Source organism: Panthera leo, chromosome B4 (genome assembly GCF_018350215.1).
Source record: "Panthera leo isolate Ple1 chromosome B4, P.leo_Ple1_pat1.1, whole genome shotgun sequence".
Classification (NCBI taxonomy): Eukaryota; Metazoa; Chordata; class Mammalia; order Carnivora; family Felidae; genus Panthera; species Panthera leo.
Genome location: NC_056685.1, coordinates 129,944,013 through 129,960,143, shown reverse-complemented (window position 1 = coordinate 129,960,143; position 16,131 = coordinate 129,944,013). Strand labels below are relative to the sequence as shown.

The window sequence follows — 16,131 nt, the reverse complement described above, 5'->3', positions numbered from 1 at the left end:
TCAGTTCATTCCCTGGACTGGGAGTTCCTTGGGCTAGGAATGGTATCCCGTTCACCTTGGCATCCCCTGTCCCATCACAGGGCTGGGCAAGGACCGGTAGGACTCCAAAAGTGTGCCGAGTGAATGGACCAACCTCCCGGCCAATGCAGGAGTCCTCAAAAGAACACTTCTCTGGCAATGGTCCCTCTCCCTCTACTTGTATACCTCCGGCAACAGGAGGCTCCCCACCTTCCCCAAGCAGACAGAACCTTCCTTTGTTGGACAGATCTGACCACTAAAATCACCTTCCCTGTTTTGAATGAACCTCCCCTCCCATTTATTTGTCCACAAACTTCTATTTCCCAATTTCTTCCTCTTCCCTTGTCCCTTTCCCAAATCATCCAGTAATCCAGTTCTCACCTCCGGGGATGCTGAAGTTACATGGCCGAGGACGGATAAGAAGGGAATTCACATTTACTGAGTACCTGCTCTAGGCGACGTATGTCAGAAACCTAAACGCGTTGTCTCACATCATCCTCAAGCTGACATGAGGTGAGTGCTACTGTCCCCATCTGACAGATGAGGATGCCGTAGCTCAGAGAGGTTAAGTCACTTGCCCAGAGTCACTCAGACACACAGCAGCCGAGCTGGGGCGGAATCCAGGTCCGTGGGCTCCCACCATGCCATCGCAGCCCAGGGGTGCCCGGCATGAATATTTCCCATGTCTTGTTCTTGGCCTCGGATGAGTCTGGAAAGACATAACTGGACCTCTAATCCCCCATCCCCAGGGGAGGAGGAGGGAGCTGCCAGACTGTAGGCTCCTGGCCCCGAGCTTGCTGCTTCCCACATCCCCCCGGCCCAGACTGGGGCCTCCAAATGGCATTTCTCATGGAAGGGAACCAGGGCCAGGGCTCCTCGGAGAAATGGCGGATTCCAGGACTTGGAAAGGGAAAGTACAAGATGAATCTGGAACATTTGTTCTTCCAGAAAGCCAGGAAGTTATCAAAGACTACTCAGGCTGGGTCACAGGGCCCAGTGGTCGACTTGAAGGGGCTCCCAGGGCCAGAGATGAGACCATCTCAGCACTGAAAAAGGGAGGACACCAGAGAACCTGCTTGTTATTTTGAAAACTGGTTTCAAAACAGAAGCAGGGGACAAACAAAATAATGTATGTATTACATGTTATTACATGCATTATACACATATTAGATTGAACATGTAAGACTGTATCTACGTACAGGCTCCCACCTGCCTGGGAGAACTCTGCACACTGTGAATGCTTGTTCAGATGCAGCCTGGAAACCTCTGGAGAAGGATCCTGTGCCCCCAGCCCATTCCAGCCAGGGCACTTCTGCTCCCCCCACCCCCCGCATCCCCCGCCACCGACTCTGCCTTTACTTCCACAGTGAAGAACAACGGGGCGATGAACCTCTGGGAAGCGCTCACTGGCACTGAAGCTTGGGGAGGGAAGTGGCTTGCCCAGAATTCCCTGCTGGCCACTCAGGCCGGACCTCCCGGACTCCTGAGTCCACGGCCTTGCTGTCAGCCCAGGGACCGAGGCCCAGCTCCGGGGTGCACCAGATGAGCTGGAACTCCTCCAGGTGTCAGCCTGAGACCTCAGACAGGGACTGTCCCAGACCCACGGGCCACCTGTCTCCCTCTCAGCGCACCTCCAGTCCTGCCAAACACCTACCTGTCGTGGCGGCCCCCCCACCCCACAGCCTGGCCCCCACCCAAGTCTCTCTCCAGGCCCCACTGGTCCTCATTCTCTCATCTCCATCCTGTCACCGCATCCTCCCCCACCAAGTCCAGCCCTCTGGCATGTCCCCCGCTCCCTCCAAGACCTCCTGACCCTTGCTCAAACCACAATTTAGTGGTAACACTCTTCAAGATCACCCAAAAGAGTCAGGACTCAATTCCCCGCAGGCTGTTCCCAAAGCCCATGCTTGTGATTAGCCACGCACTTGTCTTTTCTTACCTTTTGGACTTGGGTCTGCATAGAACCTCTCTAGAAGAAAACACCAGAAACCAGTAAGAGTGTTCGCTTCTGGGGAGGGAGGGCTGGAAGCAGGGATGTGACCACAAGCGCCTTCACTGGGCACCTTCTGAATTTTGTACCACATGCATAAAAAAATCTACATAAAATTAATGAATTAGTTTTAGCAAAGCTGAGCATTAAAAAGTAAAAAAGACGGGGCGCCTGGGTGGCTTAGTCGGTTAAGTGTCTGACTCTTGGTTTCGGCTCAGGTGGTGATCTCACAGTTTCATGGGTTCAAGACCCACATCGGGCTCTGCACCGACAGCACGGAGCCTGCTTAGAATTCTCTCTCTCCCTCTCTCTCTGCCCTTCTCCCCACTGGCACTGCCTCCATCTCCCTCGACATAAATAAGCTTTAAAAAACAAAACAAAACAAAAAGCAAAAAAAAAAGACACGTCCTGACTCTTACTACCACTAGTTCTATGACCTTGGACAACCTACTTAAGCACCTCAAGTCTCAGGCTTTTCAGCTAAAAAGTGGGGATGATAACAGCACCTGCCTTGCAAAGTAGGTAACCAGCCAACGCTCAGGAAGCGGTTGGCACGATGCTCGGCAAAGGGTCAGCGCTCAACAAATGCGACTGCGGGTCTTCTCTGTGGCCATGTTCTCCTTGAAATTCTGAACTCTGATGGCAAGAACCACAGTGTTCAACTCCGGATCTCAAGCCTAGCGCAGCTCCTGGAGTGATCACTCAAAGTCTTGATGTGTTTTCTTCCATCTATGACACACAAATTCACTGTCCCCACGATGGCTTTCAAGGCCCGTCTCTGGCTGCCCCCCATCTTTCCGGCTGCCTCCCTGTCCCATCAAGTGCGTGATGACTTTTGACAGCTCTTGCTTCTGTACGCACATCGCCCCCGACTCTCCCCCCCGCCCCCACCCCACCCCACCCCACCTCCAGGCTCCTTTTGCCTGGTCATCTGCAAACTTGTCTCATCCTTCAAGATCACGCCAAAGGCTTCCTCCTCCGTGTGGCCTGCTCCCCTGCCTTTGGTAGACTCACTCAACCCCATGACACTTAGACCTCCGAGAAACGCCTGCCAAACTGTATTGTTCGCTCTCTGCCCTCTGTCTCCCCCGCTGCTCTGAAAGTCCCAGGAGGACACGGGCTGTGCTTTTGGTCTCTGCGTCCCTAGTATTTAGCACATGGTGGGCACTTAGGAAGCGTTTGTTGAACGAATACATGAGTGAACGAATGAATGAATCATTCCTGGCCACTTGGTCACCCGGCAGCCTTCGGGGGCCAAATCACGGTGAGTCACTCACACCCTGCCCGGGCCTCGGAGTGAAAGCAGTGGCCTCTCTTTGAAGTCTCTTCACAGGCTCCAACCCAGACGCTCCAACTCAGGCACCTCTCAGCCTGAGTGCGTCCGGAGAGCGCTGGTGAGCTATTCGGCACTGCGGCTTCTAGAGGGTGAGTGGCCTGAGGGAGCCCGCCTGCCTCTCCCCTGCCCGCCACAGACGTCAGCTGAAGCCCTCAGTGAGGGGGACAGGAAGGAATGGGGGCAGAAAGGCAACTAAGATAGCCCCTGTCCTCACCGACAAGTACGGGCACGGAGGAAGCAGACGCCTGGTCTCCCCCATTCAATCTGCCGCCGGCCACTCTGCTCGGGGCCTTTACACAAGCCCTGTCACCTCGCTGAGCTTCAGTTTCCTCCTCAGACGTGGGTGGGAAGGCTCGCCTCATCTCACGTACCAGGATTATTTAGCAAATGGAACCGGGTGATCTCTGTAAACTGCTCAAGAAACTGTGACAACCCGTACGGGTGTTATTGGTTTTGCTGCCGTCGTTTATATAACAATAATGGATAAGCGAAGCCCTCTCCTCGGCAACCTAGTGACTTGCACATAGGAGCTGTTTAGATATTTCATACCTGGAAATGCAGTCCTGGTGAGGGGCTGGCCGTTTCATGCCTTGGGGAGCAGCGCCATCCTGTGGCCAGAACTCAGAACACATGGCTATTCTGGTAAACGGATCAGGGTGCGAGGGGGCAGCTGGAAACCCCCGCGGAGGTCATTTGGGGACAGACGCCAAGAAAGTCAGTCTGACACCAGGGCACAAGGACAAGTTTCTTCGCCCCCGGAGCTGGTATAGGCTCAGCGTATAAATGGGTACGACAAGGGTTTAAATAGGTAAACCCACTGGATTATTTCTCTATAAACGGGTCTTTGGAAGAACCAGAGTGCCCAAGGAGCAGCCCGACGGCACGTGCAGGTGGTCTGGCCTGGCCCTGCGAATGACACTGCTCATCCTTCATCCAAGGAGACTTGAGCTTGGCTCTACCACTCACAAGCTGTGTGACCTTGAGCAGACTTCTGCCCTCCCTGGGCTCCGGTTTTCTCACCTGTGCGAGGTCATAATCCCTGCCCTGACCACCTCAAAGAGTTGTTGGGAATGTCAAATGGGCTAAGGAAAACACGACCAGTTCCTAAGCGGTAAAACGCTGTACAAACATGATGTACGTTTCTTATTACCATTTCCAATAACAGCAATTCATATCCGGCATTTATTAAGCTATTCACTATATGCTAAACCCTTCACCACGTAATGTCATTTAACTCCTACAAAGCTCTAAAAAAACAGGTACTTTTAAGAAGCCCATTTTGCAGATGAAGACATTGAGGTTTAGAGAAGTTTAAAGTTTGGTCCAAAGGCACACTCAGCTAATAAGGAGGAGTCAATATTTGCACTCAGGACAGCGGGACTCCCAAATCCAGTAGTCGACCACAATGCCATGTTGTCTCAATAGTTCCAGGCACTAAACGGGGATTTGAAGGTAGCCCCTGATGCGCAGTGGCAGGTGTCTTAAAGGAAACAAAGTAACTACCGACATTTCTCCTCTTTTTCCCAGGGAGGTCTGCTTCCTTCCCAGCTCTATCTCAGCATCTCCTTTTGATGTGGGAGCCTCGTGAAAGAGGGGAGCCCTTGGGCTCTGCGCCTGGAGTCCTGTTCACAGCCAAGGCCAGAGAATCCCAAAACGTTCCCTTTCTGGGTCCACGCCTGGAGGAAGGCTGTGCACGCTCCTACATGCAAAGGAGAGAGAATGGCCAAAGCAGGTGGGGGACAAGGTCCCCGTAACATCGAAAAGATGCGCCAAATCTGTTCGAAGAAGGTGGCTATTTCTCCACCATCGTGATGCCTCTCACAGGCCTAGAGCGCTTCGGAGCTTATGAGTGTCCCCTACCCATTTTCTCACTATCTGGCCCCAGAGCACTCCCTTGAGGTCAGAATCCCCAGCCCTACCCTACAGATGAAGAAACCGAGGTTGAAGATGAAATGAGTTACCCATGGCCACGCCGCAGGAGGGTGGCAGAGAGAGGGAATCAAGATCCCAGAGTACAAATGGCAGACTCCCGAGGCCCACGGCTGCTTCTGATTGACAGCCTGGATGTGCCACGAGGTGGCTGTATGACCACACAAGCCACTGAGCCTTGGTTGCTTTATGGCAGAGATCCCGCCAGCTCGGAGGACTTTGTGTCCTCTCTTCACATCCTTGAGCCATAAAGACAAGGATGTTCTGCAGCACTGGCGGGTATTACAGAGAGGCAACTGGGACTTCGGCTCCTTTGGGAAGCTCTTCCCGACTGCCCACGGATGAGTTATTATCCCTCATCGTGCTCCCGGTGCATTCACAGCATTGCATTGTAATCTGTCTGCAAATTCCCAAAGGGCCAGGCAGCAAGCACACTTGAACACGAATACGGGCGGACAGGATGCAGGAGGGAAGAGTGGGGACTGGGGCAAAGTAGAGAAACCCTGGCCTAGGCTACAACACTTATTCTGCTCCGGCTTCTTATCACCGTGCAGGAAAGCCAACCCAGTGTTGCTAGATCATAAGAGAAGCCACAAATCTGGATTTCCATGTGAAATCTGCTTTTTAAAAGTCTACTCAAAACATATTTCGTTAAGCACCCCTGCATCAGCCACATCTGCTTTCCCACTAGACTTTGAGCTACTTGAGCTCATGACTGGTTCTCTCTCTGAACTCTGAGTGGCCAACTCAGGGCCTGGGTCCCCACAAGTGGCCATCGATCGCTCCAGTCAAAGCCCCACAGGCTTCTGGTGACCATGCTAATTCAGCTGGCCTGGATTAAGGGCTTACTGCACACCAGGCACTCTCTCAAGCACTGTACGTATTGTCTGACTTAATTCTCTCTACCTACTTCCTCTGATTCCACCCATTTAACAGACGAGGAAGCCGAGACTCAGTTGCCTGACTTGCCCAAGGCCATGAAGCTAGGGGTGACCTGGATTCAAATTCAGACAGTCTGTCCCCACGGATGTCTGTTTTTCATTGCCTTGAAGCCATATCTCCCATGAGACCTCCTTAAATATCACCTGCAGTCACTTAGCCCCAACAAGTCTCTGCAGGCACCCACCAGGCACAGTTTCTAGTCCTAAGGCCAGAGGGAGCCAGGGCGGGCAGAAGGAAAGAGAACGACGTCCGTGTTGCAGAAAGTGGGCCTGAGGTCCCAGGAGGGGCGCCTAGTAGCTCAAGAGCCAGACTGAGCCAAAACCAGTGTGTGCCTTTGTCCCCACCACCTCCCAGCTTCCGGAAGAAGAGCAAGCACAGGGCAGAGAGAAGGAGCCAAGGAGAGACCTGGTTATCGCTCATTGCTCATCCCATTGAAACAATCAAGCACTCTCTCAACTAGCTAAATGGTTCCAAAGGAAATGGGAGTCTATTTTGTCTCCTGTCACCAGGGCTGCAAATCCTGATATATCTCAGGCCCCAGCAGAGAAGCGGATGGCTCAGCACTTGGAGAGATGCCCGCATGAGGCAGGAAGTGGGGTGGATGATTCAACAGGTACCTCTCTATTCTGAGAGCTGATCCTGTGATGGGTGAGTGTACATCCAGCCGAGATAAAAAAAAATAAATAAATTTGAATGCAGACCATCAGAACATACGGCAAGCCTCCCTTTCCCGCGGGGGACTTGAAGCGTCCTTTGGGGCTTTAATCCCTCCAGGTTTTCTATTTTTACGAATTTGTCAGGGCCGCAGGGCTCTTAGGAGGCTGGCGCGAGCTGGTGACTCAAGGCTTCCCTTCCTCCCAGCACACCGTCCGACAGGTCTGCCATCAGGTGCGTGCCCCGACCTTCGTGAAGAGGGTTTGCGGTTTGCACGTCCACCTGGACCGCTGTGCCAACTGCACCTTTACCGGCGGCCTGACCGCGGGCAAAACGTGCCTCCTCACTGCGCCTCGGCCTGCTCATCTAGAAAGTGGGGTGATAACTGCCCGTGGTGGTTCACAGAAGGCACACGAGGAGGTGCAGGTGGATGCGCGCCGGAAAAAGCGCCGGCCACGCGGACAGATCGCCACCAGCCGACCTTGGTGAATCCGTCAGAACGGTCTGGGATACGCCCGCGCGCCAGGCAGGGCCAGACTCCCCTTAGCCAATCTTGTGAGGCTGACGCATCACCGGACGATCCGTCTACTAACGGAGAGCACAAGAAATGTTAGCCTGACCAGCCTATGCTTCCCGGCAGCGAAAGCTCCGTACGGGTCCATGGTCTTGCGGGGCTGCTTGGTGGGAGGGAGTGGGAACAAATAACGATATTCAGAAGAAGCACTTCTCAGCAGAGGCGGCTCGAGGGGACGGCCTTGCCCAGGGACATGGCGGGCGGCGGTGGCTGCTGCCCCGGCCAGTGCGGCCAAGAGCCCGCGCCCTGGACAACACCAGGGCTCTGGCTCTGTGACTCTCCCCTTCCCACAAGTTCATTCACCCCTCTGAGCAGATTTCCCTTGAGAAACCACGATCACAGCCCAGGCCTCCTCCCGACCAGACTTCCTCCGAAACTCTGGCTTTTGCTCTGTCCTAAACTCTTCAGTCACACCTTTGCAGACAACCAACTGGTTACTCTTAGAAAAGGCCAGGTGCATCTGTAGCAGATTTTAGGCTCCTCAGACGGTCACGACAACGTCTCACTCCACACGCTCTTCTAGAACCTGGCGCCTGTGACTCGCTGGTAACCAACAGAAGGGCTGCCTGACTTCTGAGACCGGGTTGTAGAGGGCCATGCAGCTGCCAGCTTGTTAGTCAGAATACCTGTTCCGGACATCTTCGGCCCCCTTGTATGTCGTCTGACTGCCCCGGGGCCGCCATGTTGTGAGAAAGCTCAGCTCTCTGTGTGGACTCACCATATAGCGAGGCTCTAAGGCTAAATGGAGACACAGACACAGAGAGAGAGAGAGAGAGAAGGTTCTAGCTAGCCTCCAGCTACTCCAGCCCCACCTGCACCTAACTAATACGGCCCGGGAGGCCCCAGGCTAGAACTAGACAACCCCTCCCCAAATTCCTGGCCTACAGAAGCCAACAGAGAAAACAAAAGGATTATTGTGGCTTTTAGCTGCCAAATTTTGGAGGGAGGTGTCACCCAGTAATAGATAACCGGAACAGAGGGCATCTGATTTCCCTCCTGCCGAGGGTGACCAGACCTCCCAGTTGGCATAGGGCGGTCCCAATTTATACCTTCGGTCTGGTGCAATTTTCGATAGTGGCCCCTTGGTCTCCCCAGAGGGCCCCAACATGGATGGTAAATTACATGGTCACCCTACATCTAGTCGAGATCCCGGAGCACACCACGGATCCCTGACAACTCTTTCCCTCACAGTCTAGAATGATCGAAACACACAAGACGCTCGCGCGGAGGCAGCATTCAAGAAATCGATGGTTGTTCACTCGTCCCTTCCTCTCCTTCCAATTTCGTTCCGTCTGGGTGCTCAGCAGTTTTGCCAAAGAGATGTCTTAGGGGGAAGCCCCTTCACAAGCTCCGGGGTGCCTTCCCCCGGTAAGTGTGCCTCAGTGAAAACGGGGCCTCTATGGTACAAACACAGCTTCCAGACCAGATCCCTGTTGCGCAGCCCCTCCTGTGGGGAACTTCTGGAGCCCTCACTGATCTTCAGCATAGGAAGGGTCTGAGTAAATTAGAGATCGCAGAGGCAAGAGACAGTGGGAGGGAGCGAGAAAGAGAACCTCCCAAACCTCAGGGAAGGTCTTCCCCACTACCCTGTAAGGGATGGGAAGTGGTGGTGGTTGTTGTTTTAATGTTTATTTATTTTTGAGAGAGACAGAGGCAGTGTGAGTGGGAGGGGGGCAGACAGAGCAGAGGAAAAGAATCCCCAGCAGGCTCTGCACTGTCAGTGCAGAGCCCGATGCGGGGTTTGAACCCGCAAACTGTTGAGATCATGACCTGAGCTGAAATCAAGAGTCGGATGCTTAACTGACTGAGCCACTCAGGTGCCCCAGGGATGGGAGCTTTTGAAGCCACAAAACTGCTCTCAAACAGTGGCTGTTACTCCTCGGACCAAGTATCCAACTGGGCGGAGCCTGCTTCTCCCTACCCACATTGATGGGAGGGTTGAACTCTTGGAAAGAATCAAAGAGATGATTAATTATGTAGTTAATCACGGGTGCCTGCGTGGCTCAGTCGGTTCAGTGTCCGACTTTGGCTCAGGGCATGATCTCATGGTTTGTGGGTTCGAGCCCTGCATCGGGCTCTGTGCTGACAGCTGCCTCGGAGCCTGGAGCCTGCTTTGGATTCTGTGTCTCTCTCTCTCTGCCCCTCCCCCACTTGCGCTCTGTCTCTCTCCCTCTCAAAAATAAATGGATATTAAAAAATTTTTTAATCTTAAATAAAAATCATGTTAATTAATTACGTAAAGCACTAACACAGCGCCTGGCATATACAGTCAACAGTCAAAAATACTACTTTCCTCTTTAAGATATTAGAGGTTCCTATTAGAAAATGCCTTTGTGGGGCCCCTGGGTGGCTCAGTCAGTTGGGCATCTGACTCAATTCCAGCTCAGGTCATGATCTCAGGATTACGGGATTGAGTCCCGTGTCTGTCTCCACACTGAGCATGGAGCCTGCTTAAGATTCTCTCTCTCTCTCTCTCTCTCTCTCTCTCTCTCTCCCTCTCTTTCCCTCTTTCAAATGAAAAAAAAAGAAAGAAAGAAAATGCCTTTGCTTTATCTGGAAGGGACAGGGCAGGATAGCACAAAAGGCTGATCAGAAAACAGTAACAAGGGCGCCTCTCACTTCTAGACATGACATGGGGGCAGGTATATGGAGGGTCCAGCAGTCACCTACAGCTTTCCCTTTCTCCAGTCTAGAAACTGTTTTGCAGTCACTGACTCAGACCAGGAGACAAGAATCTCACTACCAATCGTTACATACACAGGATCTTGCTGCAAAGGGGTAGCTCTCAGTGACACCCATTGAATGAATGGTCTCATACCAATTTTGACCCTCTTATCCACTGACTTAGTCAACAAATACTTATGGGCACCTACTCCATGTCAAGCCCTGTTCTAGCAACTGGGGATATGAGTCCTCTCTCCATCTTCTCGGGGTGCTCCATGTGATGGAAGAGACACGTGGATCAAATAGGTACATACATAATCACTTAATTATCATTGCTACAAGTGTTAAGGGGAAGCACAGGGTAGGAAGAGGAAGAAAGATGCCCCCGAAGAAGTGACATTTGACCCACAGCTGAAAACTCAGCAAAGAACATACATGCCTTCCAAGCAGGCCCTGAGGGGAGGCTCTGAGGAAGAAGGAAGGGCAGAATCCAGAATTTCCAGAATCCAGACCCTGGAAAGAATGTGGGCTGGTCGACTCAAAGAAGATGCCCCAGCCAGCAGCTGAGAAGTAGCTCATCCGTCCTGGCTCCAAGAAGATGGGGCTGCCAGAGAGGTTAGAGGAGAGAGAATGTGTTCGCGTGAAGGGTGGGTGTGAACAGAAGGAGGTCAAGAAATCCCCAAAAAGGAGGGTGGAAACCAAGCAGGAATCAGAGAGGTCCCAGAGGAGAGGAGAAGAGCGATTCCGAAGTGGCCGTTTTGTTAGAATGCTGACAATGGGGAAACGAGGACCAAGTGGCACTTGAGGTGACGCCAAGAAATAGACAAAGGAGCTGAAAATGTTTACCACACAGAAGTCCATAGAGGGTAAAGTGGCATCGGCAGAGGAATGAGCTCCCCGTCACAGGGCACATCCAAGCAGAGAGAACGGCAATCAGCCAGACAAGGAGACACCTGGTCTGGAGTGAAGGCTGTAGCAGATGAATGACTAAGAGGTTCCCTTGACGCCCCAGCACACAAGAATGGGTCCTTCCTCCTCGGAAGGTCACATAAGGGAACAGAAAGGGCCTGTTCTCTCTGCCAGAAAGCTGTTCCCCTGCCTCTCCCCTGCCTGCTCCCTCTCATCCTCCAGCCTCTGCTCAAATGTCACCTCCCCAGAGGGGCCTCCCCGAACTCCCGCCTTGTAAGTGCTGCACCCCAGATCATTCTCTAACACAGATCCCTGGTGCGGTGTCTTCACCTACTTGTCACTTCTCCATACACCTGCCCAGCGTCTACCTTCCCCTGCTTAAAAGGTACCCTCCCTGAAAGCAAGACCCTCGGTCACTTTGCTCCCTGCCGCATCCTCCACACCTGGCCTATCCAAGGCACATGGAGGGTGCTCCACAAATGTCTGCTGAATGAGTAAATAAAATCCCAGCTTTGTCTCCCACTAGCTGTGTGACCTGTGTTAGTGCCTTAACCTCTCTGAGCTTCTTCATTCTACCAATGGCAAATTTCGTGTTAAAAGACCATAGTCGTGAGTCATGAATATACATTTCATCTTCAAATGAAATTACGGACCTTGTCACTTACAAACTGCGGTGCTAATGTTAGCCATTGTTAGTAATAATGAAAAATTAGTCACTCAATTGCCCAAAGACAGTGTCTGTTTCTCTTTAAAGTGTGAAGAAGCTGTGAAATCTTTTGAGAAGTGGGCATCTGCCCCCAAACCTACATTTTTCCGGCAAGAATGTTAAGGTTTTTATTTTACAGCCTCTAAAAGCAGTATCCAGAGGCCATGAATACAATAAACATTTCCTGGGTACACTCTGTGTACCTGGCACTGCGCTGGGCCATGAGGCCTCCTCAGAAATAACGCGACCCCACGTTAGAGGAACGCGGGGTCTGGAGTACCAGAGGTGGGGGACACTGGTAACAGACCACACATGTTGTAAGCACAGCCACGGAGGGTTCCACCAAGTGCTGCAGACACGTAAAGGGAAGGACCCGTCTGCAGAGGTCCTTCGTGCCCCCAACCTTTTCCAAGCACCAACTATGTGGTAATTCGAGGTGCTGGGATACGACAGTGAACGAGACATGTAAGATCCCACCTGTCACGAGGCTTACATTCTAAAGGAGACAGTAAGTAAGCAAACAAACAGCAACAAAAACCCAAACAACTAGATAAACGAGGCAAATGTTAGTCATCCAGCAAAACACCAGAGCAGAAGCAAAGGAAGCAGGAGCCAGTCAGCCTCCTGAGTTCGAAACCCCAGTTTCACTATGCACTGTTGAGCCTAGAGCATTCCTCGATATCTTCATTTCTAAAACGGGAAGGACAGTAGGCTTGACCTCACACGGCTGTGGTGAGAATTCGGTGAGGTAATGCAAATACTTGGAATAGTGCCAGGCACGGGGCCACTGAGCAAGTCAATGAGGACAGGGTGAGGCAACACAGAGGGGCGATCAGGAAACGTCTGTCTGATGAAGACACAAGGGCATTAAGATCTAGGGGAGATGCATTCCAAGCCCCAGAGAACCGCAGGTAAAAAGGTCTCCAGGCAGTAATGAACCTGGGTATGACGCAGAAAGAGAATGCTGCCAATGAGAAGACGCATTAGAAACTTGCAGCCCACAGAACAGAGAGTGGGATTTTTCTCCTCGGGCTAGAGGTAAGCTACTAAACAGTTGGGGAGGGGGAGGCCAGGCATGCTCCGAATTAATGTAAAGGAGGGTCATTCCAGCTGCGTGTGGACAGCGGGGTGGAGAGAAAGAGAGGCAGCAAGGGTGTCCGTTGAAAGAAGGAATGAAGGCAAGATCTGCCACCCAAGGCCAGAGACCCACTGTGCACAATGAGGCAGGACTCTCCAAACCCTCCTCCATCTGGGGACATGTTGAGGCCAAAATATGGGAAAGATGATTAAACTCTGACACGAGGAAGAGACTGCAGTAGATGGCCTGTGAACCCAAGTGAAAGAAAGAAAGAAAGAAAGAAAGAAAGAAAGAAAGAAAGAAAGAGGAAGAAAGAAAAGAAATGAAATGAAATTAAGCAATTGAGCAAAAATACATCTCCTTGGGGCACCTGGATTGCTCAGTGACTTAAGCATCCCACTCTTGATTTTGGCTCAGGTCATGATCTCATGGGTTGCGGGTTCGAATCCCGCATCAGGCTCTGCACTGACAGTGTGGAACCTGCTTGTGAGCCTCAATCTCTCTCTCTCTCTCTCTCTCTCTCTCTCTCTCTGCCCCTCCCTTGCTTGTGCCCTCTCTAAATAAATAAACTTAAAAAAATACATCTCCCTTTACATTTAAAAATGTTTTAATGTTATTTTTGAGAGAGAGAGAGAGAGAATGAGCAGGGAAGGGGCAGAGAGAGAGGGAGACACAGAATCTAAAGCAGGCTCCAGGCTCTGAGTTGTCAGCACAGAGCCTCATGCGGGGCTCGAACTCACAAACCGTGAGCTCATGACCTGAGCCAAAGTCGGACACTTAACCAACTGAGCCACCCAGGCGCCCCACCCTTTACATTTTAGAACGTATTACAATTAATATTGATCTTCCCTACACTGACACTGAGTACTTACTTATGTGCCCAGGATAATCTACTGAATTTATTTTTTCATTCAATTCTCATAAAACCCCTATCCATTCATTCAACAATTCAACCAATATGTCTTACTGGCACTGCTCTAGGTAAGACAGACAAAACCTCTACTCTTATGGAGCTTATACGCTAGAGGCAGAGACAGAACCCAAACGAGGAAACAAAAAAATACTTCAGGGCATGATAAGAACTACAAAGAAGCAGAGTAAGAGGGTGAGGAGGGAGGAGGGAGGAGAAGCCTCTTTAGGAATGGTGGTCAGAGATCTCCTTGAAGAGAGAAGTCTGAACGGAGACGCGAATGATGAGCCAGCCACAGGCAAATCCGGGAAAGACTGTTCCAGGCGGGAGGCACAGAAAGTGCAGAGGCCCTGCTGGGATAGATAAGAGGTGGATGTACTTAAGGCACAGAAAGATCATGGTACCTATAGCCGAGTCAGTATAGAAGGCAGGATGTAAAGTTGGAAGGTTAGCAGGGACCAGACAGGCCACAGGAAGACATTCATGTTTCAACTCTAAGCACATATGGGAAGGGGTGCCTGGGTGGCTCAGTTGGTTGAGCGTCCGACTTCAGTTCAGGTCATGATCTCACAGTTCGTGGGTTCAAGCCCCGCATCGGGCTCTGGGCTGACAGCTCAGAGCCTGGAGCCTGCTTCAGATTCTGTGTCTCCCTCTCTCTCTGCCCCTGCCCTGCTCATTCTCTCTCTCTCTCTCCCTCAAAAATAAATAAACATTAAAAATTAAAAAAAAAAAAAAAAAACATGGGAAGCTGCTAGAAGACTGAGCGATTGCTTTGGGCACCATGTGGAGAAGGAGCCCAGAGGAGCAGGAAGTGGACGCTGGGAGTCTGAGCATGAGCCTGGATACATTGGGGCAAAGTGGTAGCACTCATGCTGGATTTTGAAAACAGAATCAAGAGGACTTGGTAAAGGACCAAATGTGGGAATGTGGTGGGAAATGGAAAAGGAATTACCAATGAGGACTACAAGGTTTCGGCTGAACACCATTACCTGGGTGCCATCAATAAAAATTAGGAAAACTGGAACAGGAGCAGATTGGGAGAAAAGTTATAGAAACAAACAAGGCTATTAATATTTTTTACTATTTTGAGAGAGAGAGAGAGAGAGAGCGCATGCGTGCACATGAGAGAGAAAAGGGGCAGAAACAGAGATGGAGAGAATCACAAGTAGGCTCCCCGCTGTCAGCGAGGAGCCTGACTGGGGGCTCGATCCCACAAACCGTTGAGATCATGACCTGAGCAAAAAACTAGAGTGGGACGCTTAACCAACTGAGCCACCCATGTGCCCCAACAGCTGTTAGTATTTTCAGTTCACAGATGAGTAAGCAGCTTCAGAGAGAGATCGAAGAGCCTGTCCCAAGTTCACGTAAGTGGAATTACTGTTCTCACATGAATGTATTTTTACCCTCATTGCACCCAATATAATTTTATTACCTCTAACTTACAGATAAGGAAACTGAGCCCAGAGATGAGAAGCCTACACAGCTTGCAAGTAGCAGCAGAGCCAAGCAGATATCAGATCTAACAATAGATACATTTTCCGACAGAAGAGACACGCTGGGAGGAATCCCAGACCAGGTAGAAAAGGACGTGAGGTTTGAATAAAAGCACGTCCTCGGATCCTCTTTCAATGCTTTGAAATCCCCCAATAAGATTTCAGGACAAACTCCGGAGACCCGATTGTCATTGAAAGGACAGCACGGTTGCCCTTCGTAGCAAAGCGGTCGCCACTTCAGAATCACAATCGCTAAGCTGCTGATTCCCGGCCTCCAGCTTAGACATAGTTAAATAACCCGTCCAGGGAAGTGAGACCCGCAGTCTCCATCCTACACTTCGGCGCCCCAGAAATCTTTGCCCTACAAAATTTGAGAACCGTGGAGTGTGGCTTGAATCCTGGCGGCCGCCCTCTACACTAGCAATATAACCTCCCCCTCTGGGCCTGTTACCGAGACTAAAAGGCGGGGGGCGGGGGTGGTACAGGGGGCGGGGGTAGGGGATGGTAACTATAACCTCTACCCCGACTCTCGACCTGCCCCCAGCTGTGAGACTCGAGCCACACGACTAGCTGGAGACGACCGGAGCCCCGGTCACGGTGCGATACAGAGGGGCCGAAGCGTCCGCGAAACACGGGGGAACACAGAAGGGCGGTCACCGCTGCCCGCCCCCAGCCTCCACTGCCGGGCAGCCACGTTTCAATAATTCGCAACGCCCTCTCGGGGCCTCGCCGGAGGCGCCCGTGACGTAATTGTAAACACACCTCCGGCGTCTCGGCTCCTCAGAGACCCATCGGGCCACCTAGCAGAGAGTTGTGACGAACTTCCGGGTCTGCCGTCGCTTTACGACTCGTGCGTTCCGCCCTTGAGTCCGGAGGAAGCAAGAACGCAGTTTACGACAGCGTCGATTGTGTTTACGGCGCCGGCCGC

The 16,131-nt window shown here is 51.8% G+C and overlaps 1 long non-coding RNA gene across 3 annotated transcripts in view; it reads right to left on the bottom strand.

Moving 5' to 3' along the window:
- Positions 1-16,127, bottom strand: part of LOC122225080 — an 87,431-nt gene extending 71,304 nt beyond the window's left edge. The window contains exon 1 of one of the 3 annotated variants that reach the window (XR_006205111.1): positions 15,966-16,127. This is a non-coding gene — a long non-coding RNA (uncharacterized LOC122225080). The remainder of the gene's footprint in view (positions 1-15,965) is intronic. The other 2 variants (XR_006205110.1, XR_006205112.1) reach the window with 2 other exon arrangements.
- Positions 16,128-16,131: the final 4 nt, after the last annotated feature.